The following is a 14,836-nucleotide window of genomic DNA, read 5'->3' as shown; positions in this document are numbered from 1 at the left end:
TTCCAGGCCCTCACTTCCCATGAAAATCTGGCCTGGAGTTGCTAGGAGGAAAAAAGGGTTGAGAGGAGAAATGAATGAACTGAGACAAGTGGCTCTTTGAGAGGCATTTCTGCGATGGACGGAGGCCAGAGTTAGATGTGGGAGTTTCTTCTGGAGTTCATGACTGAATCCTCCTCTCAGGTCATGTGTGTGTGACGAACTGACCGAACGCAGGCACATATATGGAGATCATCAGCCGCGAGTGGACGCTGAGAAAACAGCAAACAGACGATATCATGGTCTGAGAGTTTAAAGGAGGAATGAGTGTCAAGCTCTGATTTGAGATATAGAAAATCTGACATCATGTATTGTTTTCCCTGGCTGTTACAGTCATGCAGATTATATTGAAGTATACATATATAACAATTTGATGCATATTGTATGTAATTTACACAGCATTTATTTGAGCGAAGCTTCAGAAACATCAGCAAGCTGACTATCTAAATAGTGCATTGAATGTTTACACAGTTGTTACCAAATGTGATACTATAATTTATTCTTAATCTTTTGGATAATGCAAAATAGAGTCCATAATCCATAATAACTCTTCCTCCAGTGAAAAAGTGCATCTCCTGTCATCTCTCGCATCAAAATCCAGCCACATATGTGTTTAGAGCTGTTTAAACGCTGCTTGATCTGTGCAGATTTCTCTCCTGATTCACACCAGAACACTGACTCACTGGAGGAAGAGTTATTATGGATTATAGACTCTATGTATTTTAGTTAAAAATGTCTTGATGCTGGATTAGTTTCAGCTTTTGTCTTCTCCAGATGTTAACTGATGGACTGGAGTGCTGTGGATTACTTGTGGATTATTGTGATGTTTATCAGCTGTTTGGACTCTCATTCTGACGGCACCCATTCACTGCAGAGCATCTAAGTGGTTGCTGAGACACTGACACCAAACCTGATGAAGAAACAAACTCATCCTGATCTCGGATGATCCTGAGGGTGAGCACATTTCAACAAATTTTCATTTTTGGCTGAACTATTCATTCAATAAGACTTTGCCAAGAAATAGGCAAGAATGAACCTCTTTCTTAATTCTGAAAGTTTCTGCACTTAAGACACTTTTCAAAAGCTCATGCATTTTGATCAGCGGCTCATATTGTTCTTTTGGCCGGCTGTCTGGCTTTATTTATTTTGTGTTTTGCAGGGAAAACGTTTGATCCCGGTACACTCACAAATCGATAGCGTGGTTTATTGAGAGCTGTCAGTCACAGGCATCACATCACACCCGATATGACATGAATAAGTCAAAAGGTGTATTGACACTTATCCTATATAAGTTATGCTGATCGGTGCATTTAAATGCAGCAGCGGAAACGCATTACATGCTGGGGGAAAAAAAGCTTTGTGCTTTCTGTATTCACATTCAGCACAGGTTCATGTTTGCGCCATTGTTTGTGAAAGTGTGTCAATAGACCATTCAAGCACTAGGTTTAATTAAACACTCTTTCTTGAAGAGGTTACACAGGTAACACGGGTTATGCTTTTTCATACTGCTGTAAATATAATCCTGCTGACCCATAAAACATGACGTCGCTTTATTGTTCATCCCAAAGAGGCACAAAATCACTTTCACAGACTTTTACATTAACTGTTCCCTCCTGGTGGAATGACCTGCCCAACTCAATCAGAGCAGCTGAGTCCTTAACCATCTTCAAGAAACGACTAAAAACACATCTCTTCCATCTTTATTTGACCCTCTAACTCTAGCACTCTCTATTCTAATTCTATTCTTTATATATATATAAAAAACGTGCCCCTTTTAGACTTGCACTCTATTAATTTGCTAACTAAGTAATGCAGTCAATTACTTTTTTTAGTGAGTAACACAATATTTAATGCATTACTTTTAAACGTACAGTAACTCTGGAGTACAACATTTTAGGAACATCCTTATGATGTTATTTGTACTTGTTGAAAGTTCTAAGAAGCATTTTTGTATCCTTTAAATAATGTTGTAATCAAATGTAAACGGGACATTTTAATATATGAATATTTTAATGTTAAAAATAAATGATCAATAGTGTGATACTGGGTGAAAATAAAGTTAGTAGAGTGTTGTATAGGAAACTTTTCTTTTAAGGTTTAAATACATGTCTAATCACAACAAGAAAACTGGACATTATAAGCATTTCAAAACAACGTTCCCTCAGTGTTTTTATCATCGTTTCCGCTGCAGCAGTGCTGGTTCTGGTTCTGGTTCTGGTGCTGGTTCTGGTGCTGGAGCCGGTTCCCAGCTAACACAAAAATGTTCTCAGAATGTATTTGCTAACGTTCCCATTGAGTTGTGAGAACATTATTTCTGATTGTTCTCTGCATGTTCTTGTTTAAATTTACATTATGGAAACCTTTTTACTGAATGTTCTGAATCAAGTAATTACATTTAAAAAAACATTAGACGAACGTTCAGCTAAAATGCTTGAGAAATTAAAAACTAAATGTGTTCATCATATAAAGTGATTGTGCCTCTTCAGAAGACTCCGATTAAACTGCTTGATTATTTTTACCATTACTTTTACCGTGTCTTTTTGAAGCTTGAAAGTTTTGCTTGTGTGGACTTTCAGTGAAGGGACAAAAATGAGGAACTGTCTCTTTAAGGTCTCCCTCTTGCAGTTTTCCACCAAAATAAAAGCTCTGAAATAAAAGCAGAGAAATTAAAATATTTCCATTGTAATTTATGGTTGTTCTGAAATAAAATAAAATACTGTTATAACGATGATGATGATTAATATATACATGTTAAATACTTTTATCCCATTTTACAAATGCATTATTAATTAATTTTGTTTGTTTACATTGTTTGTTTATAATTTAACAACAACAATGTTCATACTGTATTGGTTCTATAAAGACTATATAGAATCAATGGTGATGTTTTCCACCACATCATCCAAGAAATCCACATTTTAAAGCTGATATTTAAAAAAGTTCTTCTCAGGGACCCCTGATGAGTTTGCATCTCCTACAATGAGAAAAGCTGTGATGATCTTCTGCAGCTGACAGCGTTACAGAGCAGAACGGTTCTAAAGGCTGATGGGGTCAGTCGGTGGATGCTTGTCTGACAGGCTCCGGCCGGCCGCTCGCTCGGGGAACAGATGTTGGAGGAGACGGTGTGATTATCGTCACGCCGGTGACAGGAGAGGGTAGTGGCTGGTAATTACACGCCGTCCCCCGGGAGAGCGATGACATGAGGATCACAGGGGCGTAATTAAAACCCCAGAAACAGTTGTTAATAGGCCAGAAGATGAAGGTAGCAGCAGCAGGAGGGGTCAGAGAGGAGACGCGCCTCCCCCTGCGCCGTCACCGTCCCAGAAACAGGGTTTAACAAGAAATTAAGATGCATGGAAATCTCTATAGTCAATTTTCTTTTTTTCTAATTATGAACAGCTCTAAGAAAATTGGTTAATTGGTATAAAATGGTTAAATTAAACACCTGTCCAGAAATCACGGTCAGGGTTATTATAGTTAACTAACACTAAAACCATTTAAAATCATTGTTACCTTTTTATTAATAGTTTTATTAATGGTATATTTTATTCTTTCGTTTTAATTTTAAAGTAATAGGTTTGTATGTTTAGTCATTTTATCGCGTTTTGTCATTATTACTCATTTTGAATAGGTCTGTATGGTTTTTATTAATTTTATTTCAGGTTTATTTTAAGTTATTTTAGTTCATCAAGTTAATCTAAATGAAAGTGAGAAGTGATGCCTTGGAAACCAGCTTAAATAACATAAGTTTAATTTTTTTATATTTTATTTTATGTCATAAGTTTATGACTTTATTTATTTTACTAAATAAGTTTTACTTATTTTATTTCATTTCAGGTAGTGTCCAAGAAAACATTTCTGATTTTCATTTAGTTTAACTTGATCTACTAAAGTAACTAACTAAAAAAAATAATAATTTATGTGTAATTATAATATATTATAAAATGTTTAATTATAGTTCTGAGTGGTTGCCAAGGTTTGGTTTTCAGGGTGTTGCTAGGGTGTTATGAATTGTTGCTATGTGGTTGCTATGTGGATGCTAGAGTGTTCTAAGTGGTTGCCAGGGTGTTATGAATTGTTGCTATGTGGTTACTATGTGGATGCTAGAGTGTTCTAAGTGGCTGCTAGGGTGTTATGAATTGTTGCTATGTGGTTACTATGTGGATGCTAGAGTGTTCTAAGTGGTTGCTAAGGTGTTATGAATTGTTGCTATGTGGATACTAGAGTGTTCTAAGTGGTTGCTAGGGTGTTATGAATTGTTGCTATGAGGATGCTAGAGTGTTCTAAGTGGTTGCTAGGGTGTTATGAATTGTTGCTATGAGGATGCTAGAGTGTTCTAAGTGGTTGCTAGGGTGTTATGAATTGTTGCTATGTGGATGCTAGAGTGTTCTAAGTGGTTGCTAGGGTGTTATGAATTGGTCTGTAGATTCAGTGTGTATCTGTGAAATTACTCTTTCTGGTGAAAATGGTGTGTCTGATCACTGAATGTAATGTAGTATCAGCACACTCTCCTCATCAACACTCACCATTTGACCCCATTACTCTGAGCACTAGTACTAGTACTAGTCTGCCAATAATCTTTTGCTATTGAGAAGCAGAAGTAGGAAGGCGTCCAGGTCACAGAATGTCACGAGTACTCAGAGATGTGCGGCAGAGTGCAGTATGGCTGTCTAATTAGAGCTGGAGTCCCAGCAGTGTGCAGCAAGACTTTGAGGCTCAGATAATGCCTAACTTCAGCAGTAAGTGCTGCTTCCGCCGCCGAGGAGAGTCCCGCTGAGCATCACACTCAACACCCACCCAGATAAATAGAGGGATCTTGGCAGGACATATTTTTAGCATTAACTCGCTGACCCAAAAAAATGACGTCCGCAAAATGAGAGCCCACGGGAAGCTCGGAGAGGAGGATCCATTTGCTTTTTCTCTGTGAGAATCAAAGAAAGAACCCTAATTATCAATGACTGCTCTAGAGTCGGCTAAAGATAGGGATGCTGGTGCATGTCTTTAAGCTGAATTACCCATCAGCTCTAGCCAATCGACATGGAAAACAGAAACACAATACTAGCTGATGACTGTCCAGTACATACTGCATACTGCACACTGGCTTTAGAGTCTGGCTTTAGACTGGCTTCACTGTCATACGACCTCATCCCATCCCATCTTACATCATCTCACAAATAAATAAATATGCGCATGCTTTATGTAGTAAAGAGGCGATGAGTACCATGAGTACTGTGAGGTGATGCGTTACCATGAATGTGGAGAGATTTATGGCTTTTATGAAACGGCAACAACAGCAATATTTTACAATGGCTCATAATTGTCTGTTTTAATAAATGATAAAAACTCTGATCAAACAGTAAGTGGGTTATAAATGTTCTTACTTCTGTTACAGACGTAGGGTGTTGCTATGAGGTTGCAAAAGTGTTCTGAAGGGTTTCCAGGGAGTACTCAGTTGTCACTAGGCAGTTTGTAGGGGTTCGTAATGGTTGCCAGGGTGTTGCTAGGTGGATGTTCTGAATGGTTACTAGAGTGTTGCTAGGTGGGTGTTCTGAATGGTTACTAGAGTGCTACTAGGGTGTTCTGAGTGGTTGCCAGGGTGTTGCTAGGTGGGTATTCTGAATGGTTACTAGAGTGTTGCTAGGGTCTTCTGAGTGGTTGTCAGGGTGTTACTAGGTGGGTGTTCTGAATGGTTACTAGAGTGCTACTAGGGTGTTCTGGGTGGTTACCAGGGTGTTACTAGGTGGGTGTTCTGAATGGTTACTAGAGTGCTACTAGGGTGTTCTGGGTGGTTACCAGGGTGTTACTAGGTGGGTGTTCTGAATGGTTACTAGAATGTTGTTAGGGTGTTTTGAGTGGTTGCCAGGGTGTTTCAAGGTGGGTGTTCTGAAAGGTTACTAGAGTGTTGTTGCTAGGTGGGTGTTCTGAATGGTTACTAGAGTGTTGCTAGAGTGTTTTGAGTGGTTGCCAGGGTGTTACTAGGTGGGTGTTCTGAATGGTTGCTAGAGTGTTGCTAGGGTGCTCTGAGTGGTTGCCAGGGTGTTACTAGGTGGGTGTTCTGAATGGTTGCTAGAGTGTTGCTAGGGTGCTCTGAGTGGTTGCCAGGGTGTTACTAGGTGGGTGTTCTGAATGGTTGCTAGAGTGTTGCTAGGGTGTTCTGAGTGGTTGCCAGGGTGTTGCTAGGTGGGTGATCTGAATGGTTACTAGAGTGTTGCTAGTGTGTTCTGAGTGGTTGCCAGGGTGTTTCTAGGTGGGTGTTCTGAATGGTTACTAGAGTGTTGCTAGGGTGTTCTGAGTGGTTGCCAGAGTATTGCTAGGTGGGTGTTCTGAATGGTTACTAGAGTGTTGTTGCTAGGTGGGTGTTCTGAGAGGTTACTAGAGTGTTGGTAGGGTGTTCTGAGTGGTTGCCAGGGTGTTGCTAGGTGGGTGTTCTGAATGGTTACTAGAGTGTTGCTAGTGTGTTCTGATAGGTTGCCAGGGTGTTGTTAGGTGGTTGCAATAGTGTTCTGAATGGTTTCCAGGTTATTCTTAAGAGGCTCCAAGGATGTTCTGAGTGGTTACTAGGTGGTTGCTAGAATGTTTCAAGTAATTTCCATTGTGTTGCTAGGTGGTTACTAGGGTCCTTTGAGCGATTCCCAGGGGGCTGCTAGAATTTTCTGAATGGTTGCTAGGGTGCTCTGAGGGTGTTGCTATGCAATTGAAAATACTATTTCAGTTTTTCTACATCAGAGTAATTTAATTCAATGTGTTACTTGCTGTTTCTTTGTAATTGTTTGTGAAATTTAGTAGCAAGTTCTGAGTGACAATTGTGTAATATGAGTGTAATATGAGCAGAATATTTGTATATTATTCTGAATGCAACCACGGTCACCTCAACATTTCATCCTACAGTAAATATGAGTAAATAACTGAGCAGTACGGATATCTGCACTTCTCTCCACATCTCCTGTTGTACATCGTCTCTATTTTCATGACTTATTTACTGTTGTGTGAGATGTAAATATTTAATGTGGGAGACAGACAGTTTTCCCAGACTCTAACAAGAGCCTGTGGAGCGGCTCAGCCGTCTTCCTGGACGTTTGATGTGATCGCATTTCATTTTCCAAAGGGTCCACAGGGTCAAGGATGCACAGCGCTGAAGAAATTCTGAGGGTCAACCGGTCAGGTGTGAGTCAGAATCCCAAACACACCGCGTGCTTCGGGTCAGGGATTCAGACCGGCGGCGCAGGCCGATCAAACTTTGACAGGCCGGCCTCAGCAAGCCTTCATAAGCGCTCACTCAGTCCGCTTTAACACAGCGCTAGCTCATTATGCTCACGTGGTTTTCTCAGCCTTTAGCTGTATTAAGACACTCTGATGTGGGTGTCTAGCTGAATCGCCCTCCTTTTGTTCTGGCTAATTTTGTCGAATCAATATGAGCTTCCCCTTGAGCGGAAACAGGCTGCATAATCAATGTGAACAATAATTGATAAGCGTTCTGTGATGTGTCGATTTCAGCGTGCAGATCCATGTCGAATGAGGCTAATTGGATCAGGTTGTCGGGGTGAGGGTTAACAGGAACGGGGCCCCTGAGGGCCCGGCCGGCTACAGAGTATTACCCACGGCCCTTGAGAGCCAAAGCATGTGGAAAACACAGCAGCGGAGCGGCAGAGCTGAGTTAAATGTATTCTATAGGCGAGAGCTGAGCGGTTCCACATACACAGGGGGATTGGACAACATTTCAATCTGAGGCGAATCATGTGATGCTCAAGGCTTATACTTACACTACACTAAACGGGCTGATATACGCATTCTTTGACATTTCAAAATAATTCCTGACTCAACAAAACCTCACCGAAATACTGTATACTAAATATGTAGTATTACACTTATGTGCTAAGAGGCTGTGCTGAATGGTAAATAGTACAGCACAACCTCAAGAGCCTTAGTGATGTTATAAAACTGATATATTTTAAGGACAGAAGTGTTGCTGAGCAGCTGTTACTACAATACAGGTCAGAAGTTTGGAATAAATAAGTATAAATAAATCAAATAAATGAATAATTTTTTCACTCATCAAAAGAGTGCATTTATTTACAGCAGTCTAAATACAGTAAAAAGAGTAACATTGTGAAATAGTATTGTAATTTAAAATAACTGCTTTCTATGTGAATATATTATCAATTTTAATTTATTGCTGTGCAAGAAATATTTCTGTTTATTATCAATTATCAGTATTTGTGGAAACTATCGTTCAAAAGTTTATGGTGTCAGAAGTTTGGAATAAATAAGTATAAATAAATCAAATAAATGAATAATTTTTTCACTCATCAAAAGAGTGCATTTATTTACAGCAGTCTAAATACAGTAAAAAGAGTAACATTGTGAAATAGTATTGTAATTTAAAATAACTGCTTTCTATGTGAATATATTATCAATTTTAATTTATTGCTGTGCAAGAAATATTTCTGTTTATTATCAATGTTGAATTATCAGTATTTGTGGAAACTATCGTTCAAAAGTTTATGGTAAAAAAAAGTTTTATTCATCAAGGACGTATTAAACTGATCAAAAGTGACAGTAAAGACATTTACAATGTTACAGTAGATTTCTATTTCAAATAAATGCTGCTCTTTTGAACTTTCTATTCATCTGTGAATCCTGAAAAATACAATGTATCACAGTTTCCACAGAAATATTGAACGGTTTCCAACATTGATGATAATCAGAAATGTTTCTCGAGCAGCAAATGCGCATTACAGAAATAAATTACATTTAAAAAAAAATGTTTTATTATTAAATAAATGCAGCCTTGTTCAACAGAAGAGACTTCTTTCAAAAACATTTTTAAAAATCTTAATTATTCCAAGCTTTTTGACAGTAGTGTAGATCATCACTGGAACACTGGACTGACTAATCAGAAGGCAGCAGCAGAATTATGTGCATTAATGTGCTCTGAAAGTGTCTCTGTTGGCTGTTTAAGAAAGCTGATGGTGTATTTCAGATATGAGATTCACATGTATTCTGCTCTGTGTCGTGCACGGTCAGTGCTTTTACTAGCGAGTCACTGTTGTGTTCCTAAACTGCTATGGCATGTTGCACGGGTGTTGACATGATGAAATATGGCTCTAGGTCGGGTTCATGCCAACGCTTTAGGGAAGTAATTAACAGCACATAGAAGCTTTTCACCCCCAGCGGTGATTTCACTGCATCCGGCCTGCCGCAGATGACATGTACATGAGCCGCTCCGCATGCTATGCATTGATGGATCGGGGAAATAAACAGACAGTCTTCTGCCTCGTGACCAGGTGAGCGGGTCGAGGAAGAGCGACCGACTTAAAGATGCGCAGCAGATGACCTTCTGAGAAAGCGTCGCACGAGCCTAACTAAGGTGCACTTTATTTATAGAAGGTATTTATAGAAGCGATTTTCCCGAGGTGATGCTGAACGAGACGCCACTTCTCATTACCAGCAGGCGACTGGCTGCGGTTCATTTTACAGCTGACTGAACGCAGGGCCCGGGTCACACCGGCCCCATGTGCTCTGCCTCCTGTTCATGGGCGGCCCCTATAATCATCACAACTGCATGCATTCATCTCTGCTTTATGTAATCTAGCATTAACTTTTTTTTCAGTATTTCCAGATTATTTTGGGTGTTATACTGTTTTTTTTCAACTGCTTGCACACTAAATCTTCACTTGTCACACAGTTTCTGAAAGCTGACACTCAAACAGCAGAAGCACACACCAAATCTGCAAAACCAGACACTAATTCTCAGCCTTTGACTCAAAACACAACACTTGCAAAACACAACACACAATTCTCTATATAACACACACAAATCCAACAGGAATTTACAATTTACAGGGTTTTTTTTCAACTGCTCACACAAATTTTCCAAACTTTGCCTCTTTTTTCCCCCAAACTTTACACACAAATCCTAGAACTGCACACACAAAATGCAAAATGCCTCACATCTCTTGCAAAATGAAGCACTGCATTCAAAATATCACAAACACATCTGCAAACAGCTTTGCCATAATATTAATTCCTGTTGGATTTGTGTGTGTTACATAGAGAACTGTGTGTTGTGTTTTGAGTCAAAGGCTGAGAATTAGTGTCTGGTTTTGCAGATTTGGTGTGTGCTTCTGCTGTTTGAGTGTCAGCTTTCAGTAAATATTCTGTGTGTAAGCAGTTGAAAAAATCTGTAATATTACGGCAAAGGTGTTTGCTTTTGAGATGTGTTTGTGACATTTTGAATGCAGTGCTTCATTTAGCAAGTTCTGCAAGTGGTGTACAGTTCTTGGATTTGTGTGTGAAGTTTTGAAAAAAAAGAGGCAAAGTTTTGAAAATGTGTGCAAGCAGTTGTAATAGTTGTTACATTTTGTTTAATCTTGGTCTTATTAAAAATGGCATTAAATGTGTTTGATATTCCTGCACAGGACACTGAAGGTGTAATGTAATTCCCGCTCAGGTCAGATCTGGTCCTCCAGACGTCACAGTCGTGTCTGCGGAGCGTGAAGGTGTCCTGACCTCATCACAGCCGCTGGAAGCCACCCTCGTGACACTCCTCCAGGCCTCTCGCAGGACTCTGCAGTCATCGCAGCCCGAGGACAGCGGAGGTAATGTCAAATCAAAGACAAACGCTGGAGTCCAGAGCTCAGAGCGACTGCTAACCCTACAAAGACAGCTCAGCAGAGTGCAGACTGATGTGGATTAGTGGATACTGTTAACATTCACTCATAGTGTGTTTAGAATTGGGAAAGAGATACCTTTGTTCCTAACCCTATTAAAGCCCATAGATCTGACACCAGCCATCTTTTTTTTTCCAGCGAGAAACAACATCTTTAAGCAGCTAAACCCAAAGTAGTAGAGCACAGCAGTGATGATGTATTCTTGCATCACTCTGGTTTCCTCCACAAGAACCCAGTCACATTTTTCCATCGGCTTTTGGATTGTTGCAGAAAATAAGCTCTGTGACCAACAAAAGTGGATGATTCTTAAACGATTGTTTATTATGATAATCTTCGCAAATGAACACAACTTTGAAGCGTAAAACAAGTAAAAGACTGAATGTAGGCTATAAATGAACTACAAATCGATAATAAGTCTTCAACATCACCACCATTAAACGTCAACAACTCTTTCAGTCTTTATTTAAAACATTTCCCTTTTCAGGTTTTTCAGATTAAAATGGCTTTGCATTGGTGTTCCATTGACTTACATTTATACGATTTACAAGCTCTTGCCAATTTTGGTAAACTACGACCTGCTAAAGACATGTGGCCAATGCAAGTAAAGGTTTTTGCACTAATGCCATTGAAATGCCCCAAGAATCTTCCGGTAATCAGTTTCTTTTTTCTTGGTGTGAAGAATATTTTAGTAATCTGAAGAACGTTTTTCCACTATGAAAAACCATTTGTGCAAATGGATGTTAAAGGCTCTTCATGGAATCATCAATGCCAATAGCAAAGCATTATTTTCAAGAGCCTTACTTTTAACTAAAATAAAAGAACACAAACTTGAGATCTGCAGTGTTGCAGTATTATGAAGGATATTGCTGGATCCTTGAAATTGCTTTTCTTCCTCTTAAAGTGACTCTGAAAAGTGACTGTGGTTAAAAAAGTATGAGAAATGCATAAATGTAAATAATGCAGTAAGGTGGACTATAATGCATATTTTTATGTTTTGGATGTATTATATTTTAAATTATGTTTTTAAAATTCAAATTACCATTGTTGCTGTGTTCATAGAAACGCTACATGCTCAAAGTCTACTGTGATCATGACTTAAGGTGTATTCAGAGCACCAGTGCATTGATGGTTTCCTCAAGAACCACAGAATAATGCGTTCTTCAGTGGTGTTGGGCTTCAAGCTCTTGTTGGTTCTAGCTGGAACCCTGATTGTTCAGTGCATCTGGTAACCCAGAGGAGCTCTAATCAAGCATCCCCGCCGAACTCTGGTCCTCCGCAGGGATTTGTGGGATTGATGCCGCAATGAGTGTGAAGAACAAATCATTCCTGGACAGGTGTCAGATGCAAACGCTGCCATAATTGCTATTTCTACGAGAGCCGAATCTCGTTTGGAAGTGAGCCGGGGGGTGAGGGACTCCTTGTATTCAAAATATTTCTCCCTTAACCAGCGATTTGCTAATACATTGGCTGCTTTGTCGCAGTCGGATGTGTTTGGTATCGATTGCTGCTGATGTTCTGGCGAGCGGCTGCTTGTTTGAGAGCTGTCTGTCGGCACCTGTCTGCCAGCTGTCAGGTGAGATGACATTAAGCGAGCCCCTGACAGCCGCGGGTAATGACCGCTGATGGAACGAGGAGCTCTGGCGATTAGTAGACACTCCCGAGAAAAAACCTGACCTTTGCTTAGGCCTCTGTGAGCCGCTCTGCTTAAAGCTGAAGTCACCAAACGGAAACACAAAAATAATAATTGCCATTGGTCCGTAAACTCGTGTCAGAAGATGGCTCGAACAAACAGATCAATGTTTGTCACGGTGCTTCACTTGTCAGGACATCAAACTGCCAATGACATTAAAGTGACACACCAGAAACTGCTTTAACACCACCTTTAAAATCAAAATCAGTCTCATTAAAGAACACCTTCGCGTACTTTTAAAAAGACTTCTTATGGAAATAATATACTTGTGCAAAGTACTAAATGTAATGTTTTCGGACACTTACATTTACATTTGCAATCACATGAAAATGTATACTAGTTAAAATTTATATTAAATGCAATTTATTGAACTCTAGAGTGTTTTTGCCCTACTTACTGTAAGTACGACTGAAGTACATTTTCATAAGTACAGCTTTATAAAAATATACCGTAACACTTTATTTGAAGGTGTCCTTGTTACATGTACTTACTATTATAATAACAATTAATTATGCATAATTACATGCAAGTAACCCTAAACCAAACCCTAATCCGAACCCTAACCATATAGTAAGTACATGTAGTTAATTCATATTACTTAGTACTTAAATGTATAATTACACTGTAACAAGGACACCTTAAAATAAAGGTGTAACCAACTGTACTTTTAAGATTTGAAGAACACTACAACTGCATATTCAACACAATTAAGCGCTCTTCTTTTCACTTTCCAGTGAAATATCCACACAGACGATCTGCTGTTTGACTTCATCAGAGCAGAGCAGAGCGGCGTCTGTAAGAGTTTCCACTGCAGAATAATCTGCATCTCCTGTCATGAGATCAGAGGAATAATTATCTTCTGTCTCACCGATTCGCTATATTTGAAAGGATTCATTTTATAAATGACATGGAGTTGCTTTGTAAAATAACAGATAGCAGATTTGTCTTTCTTTCTTTCTTTCTATATTAAATTCATAATTTCATTAAGTCTTATTGTACAGTGTTGTACAGTGTCTTATTGTACATGTTCAGTCAGAGTGTTGTCCATCATAAAAAGTCTGCAAACGCATCGACAGCGAGCCGGTTGTTTTGTTTTGAGCATCTAAAGACGTCGAGCCGAAGGGAGGAAAACATGTCTTGACACAGACATGTGAAACAGCTTGTCATGTGAAACACTTTCCTTAATATTTATATCCATTTGCACTAATTAGTGGAAAACACACAGATGGTGCAGCTTCACAAACTCTCAGACTGTGAATGTGAATGTCATCGCTGCCAGCAGAAGAGAAGAAGCCCGCGTTTGTCTCTTTATGGCTTCTAGCCCTCAATTTAAAATGTGTTTTCCACTTTTTTTCTGTGGGATTGACGTTTAACGAGTGCTCTCTGATAATGAAAAAGAGGGGTATTAACTAGTGAAACAATAGTACTTAGGTACCATATGCCGTGTGTTAAACGCTGTGAGACAGCTGTAATATCCCAGAGAGCAGAAGAAGACTCCGTTCAGACTAAATGTTTCCAGCCATCAGGAAAAAGCCACTTTTCATGGACTGGCTTCCAGATGGAGGGCAGCGGAGTGTGTGTGTGTGTGTGTGTGTGTGTGTTAGACTATGAATAGACTGTATTAGTGTGTGATGGCATCTAATAATGTAGCATTAGACATGTGTGATTGTGTTGCTAAATAAACAGTACCTGTGTGTGTGCATTAGTGCATTAGTGCATTGTGTGTGTGTGTGTTTCTGTCTTTCAGCTGGAGGTGTGTGCGCTCAGAACCATTATCCTCCTCTTTCATGTCAAACTGAGACAAAGATGTTTCTGAGAAAGTCTGTTAAACAGCAAATGTTTAAGATGCATTTAAATGCTACACGCAGCCAAACTCACTGCCTCAGTGCTACAGTGTAGTGTAGGTGGTTGCTAAGGTTTTCTGAGTGGTTGCCAGGGTGTTGCTAGGCAGTTGCTAGGTTTTTCTAAGTGGTTGCCAGGATGTTGCTAAGTGGTTGCTCTTGTGTTCTGAATTGTTGTTTCTGAGTGGTTGCTTAGGTGTTGATAGGCAGTTGCTAGGGTATTATGAGTGGTTGCCAGGATGTTACTAAGTAGTTACTTGGTTGTTCTGAGTGGTTGCTAGGCAGTTGCTAGGTTGTTCTGAGTGGTTGCCAGGATGTTGCTAAGTAGTTGCAAGGTTGTTCTGAGTGGTTGCCAGGATGTTGCTAAGTAGTTGATATTGTTTTCTGAATTGTTGTTTCTGAGTGGTTGCTTAGGAGTTGATAGGGTTTTATGAGTGGTTGCTAGGAAGTTGCTAGGTTGTTCTGAGTGATTTCCAGGATGTTGCTAAGTGGTTGCTATTGTGTTCTGAATTGTTGTTTCTGAGTGGTTGCTTAGGTGTTGATAGGCAGTTGCTAGGGTATTATGAGTGGTTGCCAGGATGTTACTAAGTAGTTACTAG

The sequence above is a fragment of the Sinocyclocheilus grahami genome, unplaced genomic scaffold, assembly GCF_001515645.1.
Source record: "Sinocyclocheilus grahami isolate Dianchi unplaced genomic scaffold, SAMN03320097.WGS_v1.1 scaffold513.1, whole genome shotgun sequence".
In the NCBI taxonomy this organism is placed as follows: Eukaryota; Metazoa; Chordata; class Actinopteri; order Cypriniformes; family Cyprinidae; genus Sinocyclocheilus; species Sinocyclocheilus grahami.
This window is presented reverse-complemented; position numbering follows the sequence as displayed.